The 12,081-nt window shown below is 41.2% G+C and overlaps 1 long non-coding RNA gene across 1 annotated transcript in view; it reads right to left on the reverse strand.

The window, feature by feature from the left end:
• LOC122562447 overlaps positions 1–10,915 on the reverse strand; it is an 18,837-nt gene extending 7,922 nt beyond the window's left edge. Inside the window, exons 1-2 of the long non-coding RNA XR_006315302.1 lie at positions 9,928–10,915; positions 889–892 (exon numbers count right to left, since the gene is read on the reverse strand). This is a non-coding gene — a long non-coding RNA (uncharacterized LOC122562447). The remainder of the gene's footprint in view (positions 1–888; positions 893–9,927) is intronic.
• Between the last annotated feature and the right edge of the window lie 1,166 nt (positions 10,916–12,081).

The raw sequence follows: 12,081 nt of genomic DNA on the forward strand, positions 1-12,081 counted from the left end.
GGAATGAGTTGCCAGAGGAAGTGGTGGAGGCTGGTACAATTACAACATTTAAAAGGCATCTGGATGGGTACATGATTAGGGGATATAGGGCAAGTGCTAGCAAATGGGACTAGATTAATTTAGGATATCTGGTCAGTATGGATAAGTTGGACCAAAGGATCTGTTTCCACGCTATACATCTTTATGACTCTATGACTCTAAACTGAACTTTCCTTCAATCTGAATATAAAAGACTGGGGATTTCTGTGCACTTCGATAAAATCTTTATCTTTTGTGATGACTCCAGAAATAGCAGGGCTTGATTTCCAATGTGCTATCCATGTGAAACGCAACAAATAGCAATGTAGTTCCAAGCCATGGTGACGCCTGTTTGATTGCTACCCGCAACTAATTTGAGTGCACAATGTTGACAAAGGATGGAAAGAACTTGAAAAATGTTCCATTACAAAAGTTTGCCAATATCTTAACTATCCATGTTTACACAAACTTGTACTTCAATCTCCACATTTATTTGTGTTCGAATGTACATGTGCTGCAATGGGGCAGATACAGCGGAGACATTAGAATTTTCCGTGTGAATGCTGCAGATGCACAACAGCAAATGAACCAATTAGTGATTAGCAGTACGTACCATAAAATAAGTCAATATTGGAAAACGTTTCAGAGAATACCTATTCAAATACAGTTTCACCACTGAGAGTACATTCCTCCAATAATTACTTCCCCTTGTCCTGGAATGATGATGCTACAACCCCGCAATAAATGAAAACCACAAATGAGTCACTTTCAGATGAATAAAACTAATTCGTCCAATCACTTCCGCTTCTCAAAGTCCAAGCAAATCTAAACACTTAAGCAGTCTATTTATACACAAAGAAAACATATCACATTGCTTTGGCATGAATAGCAGCAGCAACAGCTTTCACAAAGTAGAATTCTACAGCCAAAATCTTTCCACCTTCTACAATCTTAGGGAATCGCCATCAAACGCCTCAGTATAAACTTGACGACAATTCTCATTACTGCATTTTATTTCTGACATTTATAACTGTGACTACATGTCACTAGTATTTAATTGGCTGCAAGGCACTTTGGGACATGCTATAGCCATGAAACATTCCGTATAAATGCAAGTTGTTTTAAGAAAAAAGGAGAACATTTTTAAACTGACAGATACATTCATTAATTACAGGTAAATGAGTGGGCTGTGCAGTGATAAAATCACTGGTCTAGTAATCTAGAGGTCCTAGCAATTGGTGCAATTTAATTCCTTTAATAAAATCTGGAGTTGGAAGCGAATAATGGACAGTCACAACTGTCTTAAAACCCATCTGGTTCACTAATGTTCTTCAGGGATTGCAATCTGCCATCCTTATCTGGCCTACACTTGACTTCACAGCTCTTGATTTTTAACTGTAACCGACTGGCCTGCTCAGCCATTTCAGAAGAACTAGAGTGGCTCATACCACCTTCAAGGACAATTAGGAATGGACAACAAATACTCACTCAGCCAGTGAAGCTCACATCTCATTCAGGAGGTTCAGAAGTCAACGTTTCGGCTGTAACCTTTCTTCAGGAAGAAGGATTATAACTGAAACGCTGACTTCTTCACATCCTGATGCTGCCTAGTTGCTGAGTTTTTGCCATTTTATTTTGTCCTCTACAACTCATTCAAGCATTTTTAAAGAGAGGAGGGGGCATGGAGAGGTGGATTATAAAATCTTGAGAGATGGAGTCCACAAATTTTCTTGTGTAGTGCTAGGATTACCACTTTTTGGTTTTAAGGGATTCATCTGGACCCTCAGGAATTGGAGATTGAGGACAAACTTAGGAGTGAACCCAGGAAAGAGAAAAAGATAGTACATGCACTTTTCATTCTCTTTGATAACTTCTGTTTATTAGTTCTAACATACAGAATACCCAGGCTGTTCAACTGGGTTCAGGTTGGGGAACGGTAAGAAGGACATCAAGGACAGAAATTCAAATGGTGACATCAAGGTATATGTCCAGAGAGCTGGGTACTCAAATGGGACTCAAACACTGCTATCCCAGCTGGTCCCACAGAAAGAAAGTGTTAGACTTATTAAAAGGGCCACTTCTGTCTCTTGGCTAGCTACCAACCTGCCTCTGCCTGGTATACTCCCATCTTCTCACAGAAAATGTTTTAAATTGCATCTGTTTCCTACAAATCTGGGTCTGCGGTTTAATGGGTAGTATTCCTGCTTCACAATGAGAAGCATAAGGGTCAAGTTCCACTTAAGAACATTAAATGCAGGCTGATCCTCCAGTGCAGTACTGAGAGAGACTGTCCGTGATACAGACTTTCACAGGAGATGCCAAATTGAAGCTCTATTGTCTATCCTTTCAGGAGATGGAAAATAATCCTTGGCATTATTTCAAGAGGAATAGGAGGTTCTTTCTTGGTTTTCTGGCTAATAATATTTAACCTCACAGCCAACACCATAAACTGTTCTTGTCATTTACCTGATTGCTGTTTGTGGGAGTTTGCTGTGCATAAATTAGCTAGGGCATTTCCTGAATTAGTATCATAGAATCCCTACAGTGTAGAAACAGGCCCTTCAGCCTAACAAGTCCACACCAATCCTCTGAAGAGTAACCCACCCAGACCCTCTCCCCTACCCCATATTTACACCTGACTAATGCATCTAACCTACGCATCCCTGAACACTATGAGGAATTTAGCATGGCCAATTCACCTAACATATACATTGTGGGAGGAAACCAGAGCAACCGGAGAAAGCCCACGCAGACACGGGGAGAATGTGCAAACTCCACCCAAGACTGGAATCATACTCGCCAAAGGCTGGAATCAAACCTGGTGCTGTGAGACAGCAATGCTAACCACTGAGCCACCATGCTGCCCTCAAAAACTAATTGAATATAAACAGCTAGGGACTGTCCTGAACTCTTGAAAGAAGCTATAGAAATTCAATGTCTTTGTTTTTTAATGGACGCAAATTGCATGAATGGAGGTTATAGCCTGCTTTAGGCTGATGACTCATTCCATCTATAAAATCCTGTAAGTCAACAGGGGAAACAGTAAGCGCAAGAGCAACATATTCTCTTCTAATTGTAAGCTTACCCTGTGAGATGGGTTAACTACGATCCCAATGATATTGTTAGGTGACTGGTTCCCACACATTTGAAGTGATCACATGCTTAGTCTCAAATGCATTTCCTACACCTCTCCATGTGGCTGCTGGATTCATTGGTCAGCACTTGACTGGAGTGCAGTAGCAAAACGTGGTAATCTGGATACACATTCAAATGACAAATTAGTTCCTAACTCTTTATAAATGTAACACTTGCCTTTCTTAAAAAAACGCTTGTCAGTATAACTGTTCCCTTCACTAAACTTCTAACTGAAGATGACTAACAAAAACTGACATTTATAGTTAAGCTGAACACCTTTAGATTCTAGTTGTTGTCTTTCCTCTGAGAAAAGGTGTCTTTTACATAGTATCGCTTGGGCAAAAGCAGCACGCTAAGTCAGCACTTCTCCTCAATCTCTGAATTACAGTTCTGTAGTATATGTTTCTTTTTCAAATCATTCTATGTATTAGTTTCTGTTAGATTTTCAGCTTCCTTTTGTAGCCACTCTTGCTGGTCTTCTTGCATTTACTATTTCCTCTTTTAAATTCACCAACATTTCTCACAGTTTGTTATTAGTTTCCAATAAATCAATCATACTTTGATTGTGATAGCATTAAAGTGCATTTCAGTTCACTAATTTTTTGTCTGAACTCAGTACCATCACATTTTTATTTTTCAAATTCTTCTATTTGAAGCACATATTGTTCAAGTTTTGACTTGAGATTCAATTCTCATCTTGGACACCTCTTCTACTTCCTGTACAGCTGGCATATTATCTTCTGCAATCTCCGTTTTCGTATGATGCCCTGCTCTTTCCAGTACTTGTTTTACTTCATGGAGTGCAGCAGTAGTGAGAAATCTTCTTTAGCTGCCTGAACTTTGCAAATTTTCCTTCTTTCCTATCAAGGAAGTGTCTTTCAATATTTGCCTTGATCACTTCAATATATGACTACAAACCATTATCATCATGAAATCTCTACAGTGTGGAAGCAGGTCATTTGGCCCAAATGAGCCTACACTGACCCATACCCACCCTTGTACCCTCTCCCTGTAACCCTGCTAATCCACCTCGCCTACACATCTCTGCACACTATAGGCAATTTAGCATGGCCAATCCACTCAACCTGCATATATTTTGGACTGTGGGAGGAAACTGGAGCACCCGGAGGGAACCCACACAGACGGTGGAATGTGCAAACTCCACACAGACAGTCACCCGAGGGTAGATTCAAACCTGGATCCCTGGCACTGTTAGGTAGCAGTGCTAACCACTAAGCCATCGGGCTGCCCCCTAAGCCCACTGCACCTGGTAATCCCAGGCAGTCTCCCATTCAAGTACTAAGCAGGCCCAAGTCTGCTCAGCTCCCAAGATCAGACGAGATCGTAATTTTCAGATGAGTATGGTCATTAATTTGGCTTCTTATGTTGTCACTTCCGCACAATGATGGAATTTGCCAAAGCTCCAGATTATGGTAATTGTGGCAATTACTTTCTTTATTTCAAACTCTTGGAGCCCACTTGCAGGCTTTCTTCTTAGTTCTATTGGTACTTTACATGGGGAATAAATCATATTGCTCCATAACAGCAATACTGATGTGATGTTCAAAATCTTCAAAGCATCAAAAGTGTCAACACACTTTGGATATACTCATGCCAGATCATCCTTACTTCTGTTTGGAGACTACTTTTCAATGTGTGTACTACATTCAACCCCCATAACCTCAGGAAAAGACTGTAAGACCATAAGCCAAAGGAGCAGAAGTTAGATCATTCAGCCTATCAAGTCTGCTCCACCATTCATTCATGGCTAATAGGTTTCTCAATCCCATTATCCCACATTTTCCCCGTAATCTTTGATCTCCTTGGCAATCAAGAAACTATCTCTGTTTTAAATATACTCAATGACCTGGCCTCCACAGCCTTCTGTGGCAATGAATTCCACAGATTCACCACTCTCTGGCTAAAGACATTTCTCCTTATCTCAAATCTTAAAGTCTTCCCTTTACTCCAAGACAGTGCCCTCATCTCTCCTGCCAATTGGAAACATCTTCCCAACATCCACTCTGTCCAAGCCGTTCAGTATTCTGCAAATCTCAAACAGATCCCCATCATCCTTCTAAATTCCAAACAGTAGTTCCAGACTCCTCAAACATTCCTCATGTGTTAGGTCTTTCATTCCTGGGATCATTCTCGTGAACCTCCTCTGGACCCACTCCGGGGCCAATAACATCTTTCCTGAGGTATGGGGCCAAAACTTGCTCACAATGCTCTAAATGTGGTCTGACCAGAGCCTTATAAAACCTCAAAAGTACATCCCTGCTTTTATATTCTCGTCCTCTTGAGATGAGTGACAACATTGTATTTGTCTTTCTAACTACCGACTCAACCTGCAAGTTACCTTAAGAGAAATCTGGACCAGGACTCCACAGTCTCTTTGCAGTTAAGATTTCTGAATTTTCTCTCATCTAGAAAATAGTCCATGCCTCTATTCTTCCTATCAAAGCTAGCTGTAGCTGTAGCTGTTTGCAGCCACTCAATCCCAGGGATAGTAAGACAAGTTTTAAAGTCATGTAACAGAGTTAATATAGAAGTTAGAGTTTTTACAGTGTGGAAAGAGACCCTTTCAGTCCACTGTGTTTGCAACATTCAAATATCTACTTATTCTAATCCCATTTTCTAGCACTAGGTCTATTACTTTGTATGATATGGCATTTCAACCACTGATCTAAATTGAGTCATGGAATCATACAACACAGAAACAGACCCTTTGATCCAACCAGTCCATGCTGAACATAATTCCAAATTAAACTAGTCACATTTGCCTGTTCCTGGCCCATATCCCTCCAAACCTTTCCTATTCATGTACTTATCCAAATGTCTTTTAAATATTGTAATTGTACCTGCATCCTCAGGAAGTTAATTCTACAGACGAACCTCCCTGTATAAAAAGAATTTCCTCTTATGTCTTTTTAAAATCTCCCTCCTCTCAACTTAAAAATGCGTCCCTAGTCTTGAAATCCCCCATATTAGGGAAAAGGCAGCTACCATTAACATATCTTTATCTTTGTCGAAAATGAGAACTGCAAATGCTGGAGATTAGAGTCAAGAATGTGGTGCTGGAAAAACACAGCAAATCAAGCAGCATCCAAGAAGCAAGCAAATCGACATTTCGGACAAAAGCCCTTCATCAGGAATATTCCTGATGAAGTGCTTTTGCCCAAAACATCGATTTTCCTGCTCCTTGGATGCATATCTTTATCTTTGTCCCTCTGATTTGGGTTGTTTCTAAGCATTGAATTTTAGCTTTCCTTTATGGCTTTATCATGATAAAAGTATTTTACCTCAGGTAATTATTTTATTCCAAATTTCCAAGCAAGATCTTCAGCTTTAGTATGACATAATGCTGTGGTCTGGTATTGAGTTTCAGCTTCAGATGTATATGGTTTATCAGCTTTCTTCTTGCTGTCATCCTGATCTGAATGATAGGAAAGACTTATTTTCTGTAGGCACTTTTGGCCCACTATTTCATGCAGCTCGGAGACTCCTATGCCTGTTGTATTGTTGCCAGCTACTAGATTATGGCATTTCCGGATTCTTAGTTCTGATTCTTCTGGATTCACCCCATTGCTCTGTCACATGATATTTTCATTACCAATCTTGTTGTTTGTTTCAAACATCTTTTTCCTTGGATTGGGTTTTCCACAAGGTCTGCAGCTTGAAGCAAATGCAAGACATTTCTTTCTCACTGTTAACTGTGGTCATCCAAGCTGCTGCACATTTCTTTCCTCTGTCTGGTGTGCACTCTTCTGTTCCTGTTTCACCATCTACTTCTAACTGGAAGCCAATTGTTGGAGTAGTCAACTTTATGTCGCTTGATGTACTTTGTCTATAACTTTTGATATTGCGAATTGTTTTTTCAAATGAAATATTTTTGTACTTCAGGGTTAATCATATTCAGAAATTATTAACAACCTCACCTGCTTCCTGCCTTAGGCTTTGAAAGTTATAACTGCTGGATTTGACGATTTGACTTTGGTTGGAGATGGGTCCTAACCAGATCAAATATTTATGTCTGGGTTTTTAAACAGTCATACACTCTTATGTCCTTGCTATTAAATGAATTTAACCCTTTCTCTCCACCCCATTAAAATTATGTAGCTGATCCTTTGTTTCTTTACTACTACCTTTTAGAAAGCTATTTGAGTGCCAGTCTGCACTTACATTAACATTTCTCAACTGACACAATGACACCAACAATTTCCCAATTCATGCTGGGATGCAGTGGCCACTGTATTCTCCCATCAGTTCCGTGCCAAATGTATTGTTTGTATCAAGTATGGTGTTTGCACATTCAATAAGCCTTTTGCTTTCCTTGGCACTAATTCAGGTTGATTTTTTTTCTCTTCAATGTAATTCAGTTTCAGCATTAAATCTAATTTATTTGAAATGTTTTTAGAATTGCAATTAGAATTAGCCTTGTCACATGTACTTAAACAATAATAGTGAGAACTTGCCACTTATGGCGCCATCTTAGGTAAATGTTTAGTACAGATTCTTAGGGAAAAAATAAATAAGAAATATAAAATTCAGATCGCAGGGATAAATTATAAAAATAAAGAAGTAGAAAGTTCAGAATAACAGCCCTTCCAATCCACTCCATGCCAGCACTTAGTCTCTAGCCCACACCAAGACTTGACTCCACATCGCACCAGGCTTCATCTCCAGGCTCTGATCACTCTGGACCCACCTTGAGGCCAGAAATCCACACCGAGGCCGTGCCAGGTCGAAATACCACCACGCCCAGCCACAGGGAGACTACCATACTGCGACGAGAGATTGCTCATTTTTGGTGTTGCTCACAGGCTGCCTACTGTCACTATGTTATGTCCTCTAGTTCTCAAAAGTTTGAAATAATCACATTTTTCAGACTCAAGTGCTGAAGCTTCATTGAGTATATTTCTTACACATTTTCATGTGATCAGTGAACTGATATTATTGCTGGGCACCTGACTGCAGAGTAGAAGTAAATATGGCACTCTGCGAACATGGCATTTACAAAACAATTAGTTCCTGATTCTTTACAAAGAATATAACATTACATTGATTAAACAATACATTAAATGAAACAGGAACAGCACAATGAAAGTAACACAGAGAACAAGGTACACATCCTATTGCAGAACCTTCTCCTTACTTTGCATATACTTTACTTCTTGCCAACATTGGCAAACAATAGCTTCCTAAGAACTGGGAATGGGGGCAGTGACCCGTGTCATACTTGTATGCCTCCACCCCATCAGTCCTGTGCCAAATGTTTTATTTGTACCAAGGATGCACAGAATCTACCTCTGCCTTTAAAAATATTTAGGGACTCTGCTTCCATCACCTTTTGATGGAGTTCCAAAGACTCATGGCCCTCTGAGAGAAAAGAAACTTCCTTTGTCTCTCTGTCTGAAATGAGCAACCCCTTATTTTAAACAGTGACCTGCGAGTTCTAGACTCTGCCACAGGAAGAACCATCCTTTCCACATCTATTCTGTCATGATCCCTCTGGATCTTAACATTTCAATCAAGCTGCCTCCTGGACTCAACTCCAGCAGGTCCAAGTGTAGCCTGTGAAACTGAGCTTTAGCACCAACCTGATCAAACACAAGAAAGGAATTGTAAAGAAGTGACATAAGGTGAAGAGAGATAAATGGAAATCATGTCTGAGAGAGGAACAGAATTCCTTCAGGGTTGGGATTTCTGGAAGAGAGTCGAGACTGTGGCGCTGGAAAAGCACAGCAGGTCAGGCAGCATCCGAGGGGCAGGGGAGTCAACATTTCGGGCAAAAGCCCTTCATCGGGAATCTTTAAGCTTTAAATTAGCAAATGACATGTGGGAAACTATACCATTGAATGAGGATGTGATCCCTCCGGCAGTGTGCTATTTACTGTGCCTGGAGCACTTTGCAGTCATTATGATCCTTTATGTATGAAAAGGATGTGAACCCTCCAGTTCTTTGCGGGTGTGAGGGCCCTTGCTTTGATTCTGCTCCTCGGACGCTGCCTGACCTGCTGTGCTTTTCCAGCACCGCACTCTCTCATCTCCAGCATCTCCAGTGCTCACTTTCTCCTAGTTCATTTCTTGAAGAGAAGTGACTTCCTCGCCGCTCCAAAACGTTACAATTAACTCGGTCCTTAATACGCCACTTCGTAATAAAAATCCTATACAACTGGTTTTGCTGGTTGGCAACTAGAAATACAACCGTCACGGGTCACAGTGATTTTTTAAAGTTTCTTGAACCTTTATAATTACACCCGCTAAGAACTGGAGGGTTCACATTCTTTCTTTTCATACATAAAGGATCATAATGACTGCGAAGTACCCCAGGCACAGTAAATAGCACACAAAGGGATCACATCCTCATTCAATGGTATGGTAGTCCCACAAGTCGTTTGCTAATTTAAAGTTTTAAAAAGGACAATCTTTAATTTGTCCTTTTAAAAAAAAAGAGGGGGCGGGCGTGGAGTTTTGATACTGTGGAATAAAGCGTTCAGAAATCCATTCTTAAAATATCCACGGATGCTGCCTGACCCGCTGTGATCTCTAACTTTTGTTTTTGTTTTCAGTTCTGATTGTTTTCAGTCCTTAAAAATAGCCACGTTGCTTTTTCAGGAAATCGTCTCCAATTGCAGACCTTGAAACATTATAATATCAAAAAGAGCGCAGGCATGTCCCCCCCAAAAGAAGCTGCTTTAGTTCGGAGAAAGTTGAAACACAACTTTCCATTGTCACTTCAACGTTGAAGAGACTGCCATCATTTCACATTACTCACTTTACCCTGAAGGAGGAAGTCGTGGTAACATTTTCATTTCTAATCCCGGTGTTACCTGTTCACTCCAAAATGCCAACCTTGCTGCTCGGTTGCCGTGGGATCGGATGGGAACAGGAACCTTATCGTTATTTACATCGGCTGAAAAAATCTCCACAGTGGGAACCTTTCGCTGGGCTCCTTTAAATACGTCTTGCCAATTCAGTGCCGCCAGGAGGATGTTACGTCCTTTCCAGAGATATCGCACCAAGAGGCCAAGGCAACACGTATTGCAATTGAAAAAAAAAAGACATATCCAGATTGGGGGCAACTTCAGCTCAAATTCCTGCCTCCGAGTGTCATCCACCACCACCTGCCCCCCCCCCTTGTGTGTCCAAGTTTATTCAGAGGATGGACAGTACTGTAATTTACCAGCAGAATTCACTTCCGCATATCTAGACACTGGGAACATGTTTTTTTAACTTAGTGCAGGAATCGTACCTTTGACCGGAGTCCGCTCCCATTGTAACCTTCAGCGATTTATCAAAGTATCCTACCCATGGCGAACAATCAATGACTGGCCATTTCTACTAAGGGATTTCCGAAAGGCTACAATCTGCCTTGAAGGTTACTGCGCCCTTCTAAAGGAGGAAATGAATAAAGGGCGCTGTCGCTCGGTGGTTATTAAGAGTTTATTATCGTTTGGTTTGCGCTGGTTTCAGCCAGCGTGGAATCGGCTAAATTTTTACAAAATAGGCGCAAAATAGGATGTGGGAATTTCAGACGCAAGCTACGTCAAGCCGTAACCCTGCGTTTCCGCTATCTTTTCTGGTGTTAAAATAAGCATCTCACGCCAAAATAAAGCCGAGTTCTGGCCACACCCCCAATTTAAATTGACAATAACCAGTTTCGATCAATTGCTCTCGCAAAACTGAGCTTTGCTTTTGGACGCTCGGAATCATACTCGAGTTTAAAGAAAGGTTTTTGCCCTGGCTCCTCCCAAACCAAACGGAAGCAATTTTGCCCAGGAGGTATGCTGGCGGCTGGCTTACACACTTAGTTAAAAATCACACAACACCAGGTTATGGTCCAACAGGTTTAATTGGAAGCAGTAGCTAGCTTTTAGAGCGCTGCTCCTTCATCAGGAGGGTGTGGAGTATAAGACTGTAAGATCGCTTACACACAGTCATGGTCAAGTCATCAAGATCTGCATCCACTCAGCAACTGGCAGATTCCTCACAGTTCCAATTCTGGTGAAAGATCAGAAACAAAAACAGATATTGATGAAAAAGCTCAGCAGGTCTGGCAGCATCTGTGGAAAGAAATCAGCGTTAGCATTTCGGGTGGTTCCTTAGAAAGACCATCCCCTTACAAGGTTTCTCTCTGAGTGTTGCTTGACCAGCTGAGTATTTCCTGCTTTACCCCTTAAAATTTTAGATTGGCATCTGTAGATTTTGTGATTGCCCCAGTGTTGAATTCACTGTGGCTTCTCTTCCAGAAAAGATAACCTTGAAGAAAGTCTGCTCTTCTCTCAGACAGGATTTCCATTTGTCTTTCTTACTTTGTTTCCTTTCTTTTCATTGCCTTTCTTGTGTTTGATCAGGTAGCTACCAAAATTCAGTTTCACAGGGTAGGCTTGTACCTGCTGGAGTTTACGGAGTAAAGGGGCAACTTGATTGAAACAGCTAAGATCCTAAGGCTTCTTGACAGTGTAGATGTAGGAGATTCTAGAACAAGGGGGTCACTGTTTAAAATAGTGGGTTGCTCATTTAAGACAGAGATAAGGGGAAGTTCTTTTCTGTCAAAGGGCCATGAATCACAGAGATGTACAGCATGGAAACAGACCCTTCGGTCCAACCAGTCCATGCCGACCAGATATCCCAAACCAATCTAGTCCCACATGCCAGCACTCGGCCCATATCCCTCCAAATCCTTCCTATTCATATACCCATCCAAATGCCTTTATGTTGCAATTGTACCAGCCTCCACCACATACTCTGGCAGCTCATTCCATACAAGCACCACCCTCTGTGTGAAAAAGTTGCCCCATAGGTCTCTTTTATATCTTTCCCCTCTCACCCTAAACCTATGCCCTCTAGGTCTGGACTCCCCCACCACAGGGAAAAGACTTTGTCTATTTATCCTATCCATGCCCCTCATGATTTTGTAAACCT

The sequence above is a fragment of the Chiloscyllium plagiosum genome, chromosome 25 (genome assembly GCF_004010195.1).
Source record: "Chiloscyllium plagiosum isolate BGI_BamShark_2017 chromosome 25, ASM401019v2, whole genome shotgun sequence".
In the NCBI taxonomy this organism is placed as follows: domain Eukaryota; kingdom Metazoa; phylum Chordata; class Chondrichthyes; order Orectolobiformes; family Hemiscylliidae; genus Chiloscyllium; species Chiloscyllium plagiosum.